We start from the raw sequence: 15,790 nt of genomic DNA on the forward strand, positions 1-15,790 counted from the left end.
CAGATCTCATGAGACTTATTCACTACCACGAGAACAGCATGGAAAAGACCTGCCCCCATGATTCAATTACCTCCCACCAAGTCCTTCCCACAACATGTGAGAATTCAAGATGAGATTTGGGTGGAGACCCATCCAAACCATATAAGTCTGCCCTGGCCTCTCCCAAATCGCATGCCCTCACATTTCAAAACCAATCATGCCTTCCCAGTAGTCCCCCAAAGTCTTATTTCAGCATTACCTCAAAAATCCACAGTACAAAGTCTCATCCAAGACAAGGCAAGTCCCTTCCGCCTGTGAGCCTGTAAAATCAAAATCAAGTTAGTTACTTCCTAGATGCAGTGGAGATACAGGCATTGGGTAAATACAGCCATTCCAAATGGGAGAAATTGGCCAAAACAAAGGGGCGACAGGCCCCACGCAAGTCTGAAATTTAGTGGGCAGTCAAATCTTAAATCTCCAAAATTGTCTCGTTTGACTCCATGTCTCACACCGAGGTCACATTGATGCACGAGATGGGCTCCCATGGCCTTGGGTAGTTTCGCCCCTGTGGCTTTGCGGCCCCCCATCTGGCTGCTTTCACTAGCTGGTGTTGAATATCTGTGGCTTCTCCAGGTACACAGTGCAAGCTATCGGTGGATCTGCCATTCTAGAGTCTGGAGGACGGTAGCCCTCTTCTCACAGCTCCACTAGGTGGTGACCCGGTAGGGACTCTGTTGAGGCTCCCACCCCACATTTCCCTTCTGCACTGCCCTAGCAGAGGTTCTCCATGAGGGACCCGCCCCTGAAGCAAACTTCTGCCTGGGCATCCAGGAATTTTCATACATCCTCTGAAATCTAGGCAGAGGTTCCCTAACCTCAATTCTTCAACATGTGGGAATTCAAGATGAGATTTGGGTGGGGACACGGCCAAACCATATGACCAGGCTTTGAATCCACACCACATAGAAGCTGCCAAGCCATGGGGCTTCCACCATCTGAAGCAATAGCCCAAGCTGTGCCTTGGCCCCTTTCAGTCATCGCTGGAGCAGCTGAGATGCAGGGCATCAAGTCCCTAGACTGCATACAGCACAGGGACCCTGGGTCCAGCCCATGAAACCATTTTTCCTCCTAAACCTGAGGGCCTGTTATGGGAGGGGCTGCCGCAAAAGTCTCTGACATGTCCTGGAGACATTTTCCCTATTGTCTTGGTGATTAACATGCAGCTCTTCATTATGCAAATTTCTGCAGCCAGCCTGAATTTCTTCTCAGAAAATGGGATTTTCTTTTCTATTGCATTGTCAGGCTGCAAACTTCCCAAACTTTTATGCTCTGTTTCCCTTTTAAAACTGAATGCTGTCTGGATGCGGTGGCTCACACCTGTAATTCCAGCATGTCGGGAGGCTGAGGCAGGTGGATCACCTGAAGTCAGGAGCTTGACACTAGCCTAGCCAACATGGTGAAATGCTGTCTCTACTAAAAATACAAAAAATTAGCTGGGCATGGTGGCGCATGCCTGTAATCCCAGCTACTTCAGAGGCTGAGGCAGGAGAATCACTTGAACCTGGGAGGCAGAGGTTGCAGTGAGTTGAGATCATGCCACTGCACTCCAGCCTGGGTGACAGAGTGAGACTCTGTCTTAAAAAAAACAAAACAAAAAACCCAAGTCACTTCTCCAATGCTTTGCTGCTTAGAAATTTCTTCCACCAAATACCCTAAATCATCTATCTCAAGTTCAAAGCTCCACAAATCTCTAGGGTAGGGGCAAAATCCTGTCCATCTCTTTGCTAAAACATAAAAAGAGTCACCTTTGCTCCAGTTCCCAACAAGTTCCTCATTTCCATCTGAGACCACCTCAACCTGGATTTCATTGTCCATATCATTATCAGCATTTTGGTCAAAGCCATTTGACAAGTCTCTGGGGAGTTCCAAACTTTCCCACATTTTCCTGTCCTCTTCTGAAGCCTCCAAACTTTTCCAACCCCTGCCTATTTCCCAGTTCCAAAGTCACTTTCACATTTTTGGGTATCTTTTCAGCAGCACCCCACTGCTGGGACCAATTTACTATATTGGTCAGTTTTCACATTGCTGATAAAGACATACCCAAGACTGGGCAATTTACAGAAGAAAGAGGTTTATTGGACTTACAGTTTTACGTGGCTGGGGAGGCCTCACAGTCATGGCAGAAGGTGAAAGGCACATCTCACATGGCAGCAGACAAGAGAAGAGAGCTTGTGCAGGGAAACTCCCCCTTAAGAAACCATCAAATCTCATGAGACTTATTCACTGTCACGAGAACAGCATGGGAAAGACCTGCCCCATGATTCAGTTACCTCCCACTGATTCCCTCCTGCAGCATGTGGGAATTCAAGATGAGATTTGGGTGGGGACACAGCCAAACCATATGACCAGGCTTTGAATCCAAACCTTTGTCTGCACTTGTGACAGTCTTGTCAGTCACCTATGGTTTTTATCCATTTTCAATAGCTAAAGGAGTTAATGTCTTGAAACTCATGGCAGGATGTAAAACACCTATGCTTGTCAGTGAGTTGTGGGAGCACTTTATGAATAGGTGGAATTTCAGTGGACAGTCATTTCAAGAGACTGTGGAGTTCTGGAGATTTTTTACCCCAACATCGGGGTGAGATAAACCTGAAAAAATCCTGTCACCATATAGATTCAAATTCGTAATATGTAATGACCTAAGGTGTAAATATCCACATTTAGATAAACCAGATATTTTGTTCTCTTGCCATTTAAAAATACCTCTATTAGGAGTACTTTCCTACTTAATTACTGTTATATCTTCATTAAAATATGGTCCTACACATCAACTGACCCTCCTGAATGGAAGAAGACAGTAATTCTTTTTGTCACTCATTTGTGTTGGAGCTCTAATTTGCTCTTTGGTGAGATAGTTGGAGTGTTCTAGTCAGCAATTAGACATTAATAAGCAGAGGCTAGGCACAGTGGTTCACGCCTGTAATCTTAGCACTTTGGGAGGCCGAGGCAGGTGGATGGATCACTTGAGGTCAGGAGTTCAAGACCAGCCTGGCCAATATGGTGAAACCCTGTCTCTACTAAAAACACAAAAATTAGCCGGGTGGTGGCATGCGCCTATAATCCCAGCTACTCGGAAGGTTGAGGCAGGAGAATTGCTTGAACCCAAGGGGCTGAGGTTGCAGTGAGCTGAGATTGCCCACCACTGCACTACTCCAGCCTGGGCAACAGAGTGAGACTCTTTCTCAAAAAAAAAAAAAAAAAAAAAAAAAAAAATTAGCAAGCAGAGAACATCCTCCAGTTTTTGAGCATCAAGGGCACCAAGAATCTCTGCATGCATCTCCACAATTCCCCACTAGAGGGAGCACTGGCTCTTTTATTTTTCCCTTTTCCGCCCACTCTTCTCCCTTCCAGTAGTTTATCTTTGACTGCAGGTCCCCTAAAATGTTTAATCTTGCAAGTTGACACTTGCAGCTAAATCCTAACCTAAACTCTGATTTCAAGCAAGTATAAGTGTTATAGGAAAGATGTGTATATTTTAAAGAACCCAAGAGAGGGAGTTACCGAAGTCTCCTGTAGCCCTATTCTAAAAGGTTTCCTCCTCCATCCAATATAAATTTCACACTGACAAATCTGTCATAAAATTCCTTGAGATGATTTGGCCTTAAAAACAATATACATATTCTGTATATTTACAGTTTGCAGTCTTGAGAAATATTTTGAGTAATATTTCATTGTGTCCATTTGAAGTAATATCTGTGTGAGAGATGAGCAATTCGAAATTCAGATCCTGCTTTATCTCACCAGCACAACTGCTTTAGACACTTCTCAGTGAATCCAGCTTTTTTCCCTGTTAGAGAAATGGGAGAAAGGAGGTATTTGGGAAAGTCACTAGATCCTCTGGTCAAGAGAAGCTTCTCAGCTCAACAAGTAATAATGTCCCACAAACTGAGGTCCCCATTGTTTCTTTTTGTTGGTTTGTTTATTTGTTTTGAGATGGAGGCTGGTTTTGTCACGCAGGCTGGAGTGCAGTAATGTGATCTTGGCTCACTGCAACCTCTGCCTCTCGGGTTCAAGGGATTTTTGTGCCTCAGCCTCCTGAGTAGCTGAGATTACAAGCATGTGCCACCACGCCCAGCTAATTCTTCTATTTTTAGTAGAGACTGGGTTTTACCATGTCGGCCAGGCTGGTATTGAACTCCTGGCCTCGAGAGATCTGCCCGCCTCAGCCTCCCAAAGTTCTCGGATTACAGGAGTGAGCCACCGCATCCAGCCCCATTGTTTCCAGCACAGGCAAGGCTGGGAAATTCACAGTTTCTAATCTTAAACTCCCCTTTGCTTAGATAAACAACAGCTTTCTAGCTTTCACCAGACCCTGGATTCCCAGTAATAATGCATCCTTCAGACCCTTTAAGCCTCTGGACTGTCTTCAAATAAAATACTGGAAATTGCAGAGGTCTGACTCCCTCTCATCCCAGCCCACTCTCCTCCAGGTACGCAGACCTCCTGTAAACTTAGGTTCCTTCCAAGGGCTGTTAGGCAAACTTCTGAGGTTTTTAGGAGTTAGATATGTGACTGGCTTTATCTGAGACAATTCTACAAGAACATGAGCATACTAAATGTTGAGGATGAGAATGAAGGCCTTTGCCTCCACAGCCTCCAGAGGCCATCTGGAAGCTGCCAATGGTGGGGGCCAAGGCTGAGGCTGGCTCCTTGAAGTTTTCATCCTCTTATGCTTTCACTGGTCCTAGCTGGCAGCACATCTTCCACCCAAGAGCCTCAATGCCAAAACAACTCAGAGTCTGACTGCTTCTTGCCAGGAGACATATGAGACCCCTCTGGGAGATAAGAATGAAAAGATCTGATTTCCAACTTCTCTGCAATTTGTTCTTCTTAGATAAGTAAATGATGATCAATGCTGTTCAGAAAAATTCAGAAGAAAACTTCAGAGAAATTCCTAGAGCTGCAGTTGCTTACCAGTTTTATAAATAGTAAGGATTTGCCCAACATCAGTCTTGTTTGGTAATTGGATTAGTGAAAAAATCCTCACTGCCAGCTCCATTAGGACAGTGAAGCCAAGGACTTAAGACTTTTAATAAAGTAGCCACAGTAACAATAGTTCTCCTGCTGTTATCTGTCTGTCAACTTCAATCCTACACTTTTTCAGCTGCCTGGCTGATCTCTGACATAGAGCCAGGTAGCTATCATCCTTGCTACTGAAAGAATCCCTTACCTCGCCATGGAAAGCCACGCCAACATTCCAAGTAAATAAACCACCACAGTTCTTGACATTTTAGTCAGCCCCATCTGTATCGTCTTTAGTATTATTTATGGTAGGCTCAAACTTTGCATGATGGTATGTTCCCAGCCACTTGGGAGGCTGAGGTGTGAGGATCGCTTGGGCCTAGGAGTTTGAGGACAGCCTAGGCAAGATAGCGAGACCTCATTTCTGGAAAGAAAATATGTAACACACACACACACACACACACACACACACGGTAGCACCCTGTTTTAACCAACTCCCTCCACATCAGTATTTCTCAAAGTATGAGCCTCAGAGCATGGCCACCAATTCAACTGGGCCACAGGCCAGGCCTAGTCAATGTTTCATCATCAGACTCTGGGTTAGAGCTTAGGAATCCACAGGTCAGGAAGTCCCACGGGTGATTCTTCCAGGTACCTACGTGTGAGGACCACTGCCCTGGGAGAAATTCTCCTTGCTGGATATCATGAAGGAAACTGGAGGTCTGGGGAATTGCCCCTCATCACTCAGCAAGTCTGGTGGTATCGACAGCCTAGTCATTGTGTTCCTGATTCTGTCCTTGGGCTTTTAGAGTCCAGGGAATGGGGGAGATTTATAGTCCAGAAAATTCATAGGATCCCTTCATGCATAGAACAGGTATGGTGCCCATTTGCCAAGAGGTAAAGCCATCTCTGGAATTTCTATTTTAAAATGCCACTTCCAGGTATCTCAGAACTCAGAGCAAAGAGACTACCACACAATACACAGCAGGCCTGGGGCTGGAGCCTGTCACTCTTCCCCGGCTCTGTCCAAAGTAGCTGGTGCTGGTGCAGCCACAACCCCAGCCAATCGCACTCACTCCTCATCACTGGAGTCCTTCCTTAGTGCGCCTCACCCAGAGCATTGATCCTTTAAGTAAATAATTCATCATGATGAAAGTCAGCAAGACACTGAGGTGATTGCGTCCTCCATCACTGACTGTGGATCGGAATTCAGCTGGCTAAGCAGACACTATATTAGGCACTCCCAGAACCAAAAGCACCAAGCGAAGCCTGCCTTATGTGGTTTGACCGCAGAGCTCAGGAAAACAGAGGCAGGTGGGAAATCCCTTCCATGGTCTTTTATCTCTCTCCCTTCTTCCTCCTCCCCAGGCCACCTGGAAGGAGGGAGTCAGTGAACCATCTCTTTTCCTGCTGCTGTCTTTAGCAGGCCTTCGAACTTCACTTCCCTTGTAGACACAAGTTTTCCACATTACCAAGCCCAGCCTAGCCACCGAGGCACACAGATCTGAAAAAAAGAGGGTGTCTCCCTCCATCCCTACCCTCCTGGAGAGATAAAGGCAGAAACAGGAGACACCCCTGGGAAGCAAAAGCAAGGCCCAGGGTGCCTAGGACAGGACCTCACCTTTGCCTTTGAAGCTTATCCTTGCTATCGCAGGCTGCACATGCACTCCTGGCCTGCAGTGGCCCGGTGGCCTGGCCACCCCTGAACCTCTGCCATCTCCTTTCTGCTGTCTGTGTGTTTCTGGGGCAAAACCAAGCTCTCAGGTCAACCTCAGCTACTCAGCCTTCTAAGCAGTTTCCAGAAAGCAGAAAGCCGCAGGAAATGCTCCCTAGACTGTCTCATTTGCATGAGCCCCGCCCACCTTTGTCAAGGACGTTTGTTTTCCGTGACCCTCCTTCCAATCTGACTTACCTTTCATTATCCCCCACCCGCTGCACTCACTCCTTAGCTCAGTAAAACTCGAGACCCTAATGCCCTCCCAACAATAATAATTTAATTAAATAATTTGTCACAACAGAAGTCAGCAGGGTACTTGGGAATGGCATCTTCCATCACTGACTACTGGAAATTGGCCAGACACCGAAACCAAAGCTGCAGGACAATCCTGCCTTATGTGGTTTGACCCTGAAGGTCAGGGTTGCCCCTACTCTCACTGGTGGCCTCTCTCATGCCCAGCAAACTCCTTCCAACAAGGGTCCCCTTGCCTATTTTTCAGTGGTGGTTTAAACTCTGTGCCCCCACTTCTGATGGAGCCCTGACATCTAAACTTGTCCCCCTGTATGGTGTTGGCTCCCACAAAGGGGCCTCCTTATGCTTGGCTGGGGACCGTCCACCCCTGGACACTGCTCAGCTCTGCACAGCAGCCAGGATTGAAAGACATCCTCCAGACTGTAGAAAATTGCCCCCATCCCCAGGGCATGTTCTGCATTTCTCAGTGCCATTCTGCTCACAGATTTGGGTGGTCTAGGAACTCCCCAAACCCTTCCATCCACACTGCACTCCAGTCTTCCCTAGAGACACTTGGCCACCACTGAAGATGATGGTGGTGATGATTTCATGCCAAATATATTTCATCTTTATAACAATATTAAAGGTAGTAGACATACGTCCATTTTTCAGGTAAAGAAACTGAGGCTCAGAGGGGTCGAGTGACTTTCCCAAAGTCACACCAATAGTAATTTCCGGAAAGGACTTGAACAGGAATTTGGGCTCATAACACCCATTACAGCCATGCTGTTAGTGCTACCCAGGGCTTCCCTCACTCTCTTCCTGTCAATGCCCTGAAACTTGCTTCAACCTCCGGCTCCACCTGGCACCTTTCCAGGGACCCACTCCCAAAGGGTGGGTAAATGTCACCCTAGCTTTGATGCTCAGACACAGAGATACTGCAGAGAGGAGGGGGTAGTGGTGGTGGAAGAAAGCAAGGGAGGGAGGGGACACCCTCGAGGTGACAGACAAGCTTCATTGGTAACCCCAGGGTTTCTCTGCTCTCTGCTCTCTCCCTCCCCACATCAGGATCTGCCCTGGGTGACAAGACCAAGAGAGGTAAGCTGGTTGAGACCGGCACCATCCCAGGTCTCCCTCAGCCTATTTGTTGCTGCTCTTGGCTACAGAGCCTTCTTTGGGGAGGCGGGCAGAGTCACACTCCACCTGACTTTGTGGGGCTGAATAGTTCTTCTGCATTCCCTCCCTAAACTTCATTCATTCATTTGCTTCTCCAATGCCATGATGTGCCAAGTTCTGGGGATACAGACACGATCATCTATTAGTCTCCTAGGGGTGCCATAACAAATTACCATCAATTGAGAGGCTTACAACTAGAGAAATTTATTCACCCATGGTTCTGGAGGCGGGGAGTCCAAAATCAAGGTGTGAGCTAGGCCACTCTCTCTGAAGCCTGCAGGGAGAACCCTGCCTCTCTTCTTCCAGCCTCATATGCTGCTCCGCAGTGTTCCTTGGCTCGCAGCTCCATCGCTATAATCTCTGCCTCCGTGGCCACTTGGCCCTCTCCCTGTTTGTTTCTGTTTTTTCCTCTTCTTATATGAATACCAGTCATATAGGATGAAGGGCTCACCCTACTCCAGTAGGACCTCATCTTAATTGTGTCTGCAACGACCCTATCTGCAAATAAAGTCACAGTCTAAAGTACTAGGGGTTAGCATTTTAATATAAATTTTGGGGGGACACATTTCAGCCCACAACAAAAGGTAACAGCCTCCCTGCCCTCAAAACATCATCATGATCAATCATCACCATCGTCATCATCATCATCGGGATTGTCATCTTCAGTTAAGCTTCCCTCTACTTCTCTAGATGTGCAGTCTAGCTGGGAGGCAGGCCTGACAGCCGAGGCACTCCACGGTTTGATGTGTGTTCTCATGGAGGAATGTCCCACCCTTCACGGGAGCACAGCAGACCCATCATGGAAGGCTCTGGAAGGGCAGGTTTCCCCACCCGCTCCCAACTGCCTGGGCAGTTGACCTTTAGGCACCCAAGTTCAACTCGTCCAAAACAGGGATCAGCATCTTCTCCCCAAACCTGGCTCTTTTCCTGAATTTTTCTTTTTTTTTTTTTTTAAACCTGACAAAGATCAACTTCTTAGAAACCTGAAGCTGGTCAGGGTGGAGGCAGAGCTCGAACCCATGTCCTTGTGACACTCAACAGTGTCCCAATAGCCCGCCTCCGCACTTGCTTTCCAGCCCCTCAGTCCTTTCTCTGAGACTAGTGTGACCAACCTGGCCCCCACCAGCTCTACTAACACCTTAGCCGAAGGACCGCTCAATAATATGCCGGCAACGACAGCCATCCCCATCCCTGCCCCGATACCTGCCCCGCTCCCCGCCCGCGGCTGCAGGCCCCCTCCTCTACCTGTTCCTACTCCCACACAAGCCTGCAATGCTCCCCAGCGCTGCAGAACCACCTCAACATCCTTAGCCTGCCTTGGAAGAGCTGGCCTGTGGCTCCCGTCAGTCTCCTCTCCATATCTCGTCCTAAGCTCTTGCCAGGAGGAGCCACATCGCCGCTGTCCTCCCTCCACACCCCGGCCCTCCTGGTCACCTGTTCCGGGGATGCCATCTGCTACTCACCCAGTCAGGTCCCCGTTCAAGGGGACCTCTCCCAGGAAGACTCCTCAGACTCGCCTCCAGCTGAGCGGGTTCTCTCTTCTTCCTCAGGTTCACACAGCACTCTTCATCTTGACTGCAAACGTTTTTCTGTGTTTATTCGTAATTGTGAGTCTCTCCCCCAAACTGCTAAAAATTAGGCCACGGGTGTCGGAGCTGAGTTGGAATCCTGACTTTGTCGCCTCCTGGCGGCGAGGCCTAGGTACTGGTTACTTACCTTCTGAGTTTTGGTTTCCTTTTCTGCACCATGGGGCTGAGGTGAGGTTTAAGGGGCCTTGCCAGGTATGTGGCACTGACAAGCCTGGCAGCGAGCACCTGTTCACTTCGGTACCCTCCTTTGCCCTCCCTTCCTCCCCTAAGGAAAACCTCCCCACCTCTTTTCCATCTGCTGGAGCCCCGCCCTCAAATGTGGGTTCCTGTAGACCTTGTGGGTGGTGCTGGGCTCTTCTCTGAGAGGGACAAACATCTCTGCGGCCTGGCAACTGGGGAAGGGACTGATTATCAGGCAGGAGGTGGCACTCAGAGGCTGGGCACGGTGGCCCCCACCTGTAATCTCAACACTTTGGGAGGCCAAGATAGGAGAATTGCTTGAGCCCAGGAGGTCAAGACCAGCCTGGGCAACATAGGGAGACCCCATTTCTACAAAAACTGGGGGAAAAAAAATAACCTGTGGGGTGGTTGAGGGCCTGTGGTCTCACCAGCTACTTGGGAGGCTGAGGTGGGAGGATTACTTGAGCCCAGAAGGTCAAGACCAGGCTGGGCAACATAGGGAGACCCTGTTTCTACAAACTGAAGGGGAAAAAATTAACCAGTATGGTGGTGTGTGCCTGTGATCTCACCAGCTACTTGGGAGGCTGAGGTGGGAGGATTGGTTGAGCCCAGGAGGTCGAGGCTGCAGTAAGCCATGCTTACACCACTTCACTGCAACCTGGGAAACAGAGTAAGACCCTGTCTCAAAAACAGTGGCACTCAGATGACAGTCCTAGATAGGCAGGAGGGCTCATCGCTGTCCACTTCTGGGCCTCACTCAGAGTGAGGCCTCATTGTCCAGTTCTACTCAAGGTCCTCCCAGGAGGCAGGGGCTGCTGGTGCCTGCCAGGTGGGGCCAGGCAGGGAGACCACCCATCTACTCCCACAAGTTGGGGATGAGAACACTCCACCTTGTAGGCCACATAAAGCTGCTTTCATGATTCCCTGGGGTTGTTTCTTCTTTGCTCTCCTTAAGCCTTGGGTAAAGGCTGGGTTACCTGCTCCAGCTAGGCCAGCTGTGCTGCGGACAGGAGTGTTGCGGGTGGGAAGGTGAGTGCCCAGTGGCAGCCCTGTGGCCACAGCAGGAAGGAAACTCTGGGCAGAGGGCTGGGCTGGCCTGCTTAGGCCCTCTCAGCCGAGGAGAACCAGCCCCAGGCATTCCCAGCCTGGAGGCTCAGGGTTCAATTTCATTAAGGCGGGGGTGGTACGGGGGCAGTGGGCATGGGGCCTCAGGCCTGTAATCCCAGTACTTCGGGAGGCTGAGGCGGATGGATCACTTGAGGTCAGGAGTTCAAGACCAGCCTGGCCAACATGGTGAAACCCTGTCTCTACTAAAAATATAAAAATTAGCCAGGCGTGGTGATGGGTGCCTGTAATCCCAGCTACTCGGGAGGCTAAGGCAGGAGAATCGCTTGAATGCAGGAGAATCGCTTGAACACAGGAGGCAGAGATTGCAGTAAGCCAAGATGGCACCACTGCACTTCAGCCTGGGCAACAAGAGGGAAACTCTCAAAAAATAAAAAAAAATTTAAAAATTTCATTAAGGGGACCCATGGTTTTCTTACACGTGATAGAAGATGGAGGGATGAATTGTTTTGCCTGGCTGTTGGGTGAGGCTTTTCCGAGCCGGGAGAGAGAGAAAGAAGTATTCCTTTGACCTGGTGAGTGCTCAGACTCCTCCTGGCCACATCTTTCGTGGAGACTCACGGAGAGGAGAACACGGAATACAAGAGGATCCCACTCCGGCCTGGCTAGCAGCTTCCCGTCCAGGCTTGCGCAGCTGCAGGAGCGCTGCACTGGAGACACGTATGACCCAGACCAGGGAGGGGTGGCCCTGGAAGGCAGGGATCTTCCTGCTCCCTCTCCCCCAGCCCCACCCCGAGGGCCTATCCTGGTGGGTGCTCAACGGGTGATTAACACACAAAAAGCAACCGAGGGCTTTAAAATAGCCCTTTCTTCTTTTCTCTCTGGGACTCTTACCCTCCACATACATATATTTTACCCTCCAAATACAGACATTTTACCCTCCAAATACATACATTTTAATGTTCCCCTTTTAGGATTAAACACTGAATTCCTTTTGGTGATTCTTTCCAGGGACTGGCATAAAGGGAAGGAATTACAGAGGTGAATCCCTTCCACACACGCCCACCCCTAACTGTGAGAACGCTGGCACCTTGGTCTACAGGGAAACGTAGTACTTGCTGATTCTTTAAAAAAGTATAAATTTTGGCCAGGCGCAGTGGCTCATGCCTGTAATCCCAGCACTTTGGGAGGCCAAGGTGGGTGGATCACCTGAGGTCAAGAGTTTGAGACCATCCTGGCCAACATGGTGAAAGCCCATCTCTACTAAAAATACAAAAAAATTAGCTGGGCATGGTGGCGCATGCCCGTAATCCCAGCTACTCGGGAGGCTGAGGCAGGAGAATCGCTTGAACCCGGGAAGTGGAGGTTGCAGTGAGCCGAGATCGCGCCACTGCACTCCAGCCTGGGCAACAGAGCAAAAACTCCACTTCAAAAAAAAAAAGTATTAATTTTATTTATACTTTAAATAAATATAAGTATTTATTCCTTTAAAAAGTGTGTTTTATTATTTTTTGTGGCTTGGGCTTTTTATTATTTGTGCATTGTATTCATTGTGTTGTGAAACATTTCAAACATACACAAAAGTAGAAAGAAGTGTATTATGAACCCCTATGTTCCCTTGACCAAGGTTCAACAACTATCTACGTTTTGCAAATTTAAGTGGATTTCTAACTCTACTCAATCCTCTCATAGTTCCCATGCAGGGGAAGGAGAAAGAGATAGACCATCTGTTTATTAATTCATCCTAAAGTTTCTAGAAAACTTGCACTTCTAATTCTGTTTTATGAAACCTCCTGCCTTCTGGGCTGAGGAAGGGCAGGCCCAGGCTGCAGGGCCCAGGAGGCTTTCGGCAGGAGAGGCTGCTAACCAAGAGGAGGAGGCCGGAAGCCCTGGAGTTCAACCATTCATTCCCGCAGCGGAATTCTCTGCTTGGGAGAGGCTCCGCCATTCCTCAGTCTGGGCTGGAACTGAGGCTTTCAAGGGCTAAAGGTACCCACCGTGAGCCAAGCAAGGATACGCCTTTCACAGCTTCGCTCAGCTCTTACTCTTCTGGGAGGCTGAAGTTCCTCTGCTGTCTCCGCTCTACCCAACCAGCAGAGCTGTCCTGCACTGCAGCCAGCTTCTCTCACCCTTCCACGGAGGCTGCTCCTGCCCTGGGTGGAGGCGCTGACTGAGAGGGGACACCAGGCAGGAGCCCAGGGCCGGAAGAACCTCCTCACCCACCAGGCCCAAGGGTGCTAAGCCATCAGCAATTTTCCAGATGGCTGCTGCCTGGCTTGATTTGAGACATCTTCCCTGATTCCACTTAGGAAATACCCTAGACACCTGAGGCTGGGCCCAGGGGTGTGGAAAAGGCCGTTGGGCTGACCCGGAAGAAGTTGCCTGAGGGTTGTTCTGATAACTTTTGAAGAAGGGAGTGGTGCCTGGGGCTCTGCTTGGATAAGTTACCACCTTCAGGACCTGCTGGAGGGAGACCAGCGTCTCAGCCTCTCTCTCAAGACAGCTCCCTAAGGAAAGATGAGATAGGAAAGGGCTGGAGCAGCAGCACCCCCAGGGGAGGAAGGGGCCTGCAGGCTGCAGGATGAAGGGAAGTCAGTTCTGTCCGTTTTTCTTAACTCAGCTTTGTGCTCGTGATTATATTATGTCCTTTCTGATTACCAAATTGATGCTTTCATATTCATTGCAGAAAATTAAGAATATATTTAAGAATGAAAACAAAAATGTTCTTTTGTTACACACACACACACACACGCACACACACACACACACAGAGAGAGAGAGAGAGAGAGAAAGAGAAATAGAGTAAAAGTATGGGCTAAGAACTCTGGCTTTGGCTGGGCATGGTGGCTTACACCTGTCAACCCAGCACTTTGGGAGGCCAAGGCGGGCTGATCACCTGAGGTCAGGAGTTCAAGACCAGCCTGGCCAACACGGTGAAACCCCATCTTTACTAAAAATACAAAAATTAGCCGGGCATGGTGGCACGCACCTGTAGTCCCAGCTACTCGGGAGGCTGAGGCAAGGGAATCGCTTTAACCTGGGAGGCAGAGGTTGCAGTGAGTTGAGATTGTGTCGCTGCACTCCAGCCTGGGTGACAGAACAAGACTCCATCTCAAAAAAAAAAAAAAATAAATAAAAAGAACACGAGCTTTGGAGTTAGGCTGTTTTCAGCTCCCACCTCCGCTACTGGCTTCTGGAAAATTGTTCATCTCTGAGCCCTGGCACTGTGGGTACTAAGCCATGTTTCATTGCATTGTCTGGAGAACTATATGAGAAATATTCATAAAATTTCTAATATAACTTGTGGCTCTAATATGCCCTTGATAAATACCAATTCTAATGTGGCTGACAAATTCTTTGAAAAATTTAAATTTGCCTTCATTGTCCACCTAAGAGATGGTCCCTGCTCCACTGGAAGGCAATCAGCCAGCAAGACGCCACCTCCACCCAGTCATCCTCACACGGGGGACTCACTGTGGTCAGAAGAGAAATGAAAGGACAGTGACTTGAGGGCAAACCAAAGTGTTTTTCCAGGATGCAGTGTTGATTTGCAATTTTCCCACAAGCTTGGGCCATACCTGATTCATCCCCAGAGTCTCTGGGGACAGTTGGTAACGGGCCTTCCTAGGAGGGCCACAAGCTTCTGCCAGCCCCGCTCTCCAAGATGGGGCCAGAACAGCGCCTGCCTGTGGTGGCGCTGCCTTTCACTGGGGCCTTTGCCTTGCCCCTTCCTAGTATCGTCGTCTGCCTGGGTGTGTCTGTGTCTGTCTGTCTGTCTCCCTGGCCCAGCTCCTAGTCTAGTGTCTGATCTGATTGGTTAGTGGTTAGTGTCCTATGGCTGTCAAAGATACAGCCTCACCCATGCTTAGTACAGTGCCTGACCCACTACAGATGATAAAGAACTTTTTTGTTGAGATTGATTCTTGCTGTGTCACCCAGGCTGGAGTGGGATGGCGTGATATCGGCTCATTGCAATCTCTGCCTCCTGGGTTCAAGTGATTCTCCCACCTCAGCCTCCCAAATAGCTGGGATTACAAGCCCAGCACCATATCTGGCTAATTTTTGTATTTTTAGTAGAGACAGGGTTTCACCATGTTGGCCAGGCTGGTCTTGAACTCCTGACCTCAGGTGACCTGCCCGTCTTGGCTTCCCAAAGTGCTGGGATTACAGGCATGAACCACTGCTCCCAGCTGATAAAGAACTCTTTTTTAATGTGGATGGATGGAACCATCCATAAATTATTCTTACAACTATATCTGGCTTCTGTGCAGCAAGAATGTCTCTGCAATCTGTATGACAACAGCTAAGTTGATGAAGGACAGAAGTAAAGCCACTGGGAGGTAGCCAGACAGACAACAGGGTTCAGCTTGCAGAGGCTTAGAAGGCACATTTCTGGAAAGGCATGCAAGCCCTACAGTACCCAGAAGATGCAGGTGCACCTCTGATGCTGCAGGCTTCTATTGATAACCCGTTCTTGTTATCTATCAATTTATGTAACTCGTACTTGTTTATAGTTTCAATCAGGGTTTGGAAGAGGGAGGAGGGAGGTGGGAGTGGGTGGTAATCATGGTAGAAGAAATATGTTCTGGAAATAAGCCCTGAGGTGAGTGAAGGCACACTTGCCTCAAACAATTGAAGGTCTATGACGTGCCTGGCTCTGTGCTTGGTTCTTTGGAGAGTAAGTTTGAACTAGGATGTGGTCACTAGCGTACAACAGGGCTTCCTAACCTCTGCACTATTGACATTTGGGGTCAGACTTGTTGGAGGAGCAGGGGTTGTCTGCGTTGTAAGATGTTAGCAGCATCCCTGGGCTCTACCCACTAGATGGCCA

The 15,790-nt window shown here is 48.9% G+C and overlaps 1 long non-coding RNA gene across 1 annotated transcript; it reads right to left on the minus strand.

The window, feature by feature from the left end:
* Nucleotides 1–8,645: 8,645 nt before the first annotated feature.
* Nucleotides 8,646–13,322, minus strand: LOC134731345 (uncharacterized). Its single transcript, XR_010113547.1, has 3 exons — nucleotides 12,957–13,322; nucleotides 9,589–9,700; nucleotides 8,646–8,898 (listed from the first exon to the last, which is right to left on the minus strand). It is a non-coding gene; the product is annotated as an uncharacterized lncRNA (long non-coding RNA).
* Nucleotides 13,323–15,790: the final 2,468 nt, after the last annotated feature.

The sequence above is a fragment of the Symphalangus syndactylus genome, chromosome 9 (assembly GCF_028878055.3).
Source record: "Symphalangus syndactylus isolate Jambi chromosome 9, NHGRI_mSymSyn1-v2.1_pri, whole genome shotgun sequence".
NCBI classification, from domain to species: domain Eukaryota; kingdom Metazoa; phylum Chordata; class Mammalia; order Primates; family Hylobatidae; genus Symphalangus; species Symphalangus syndactylus.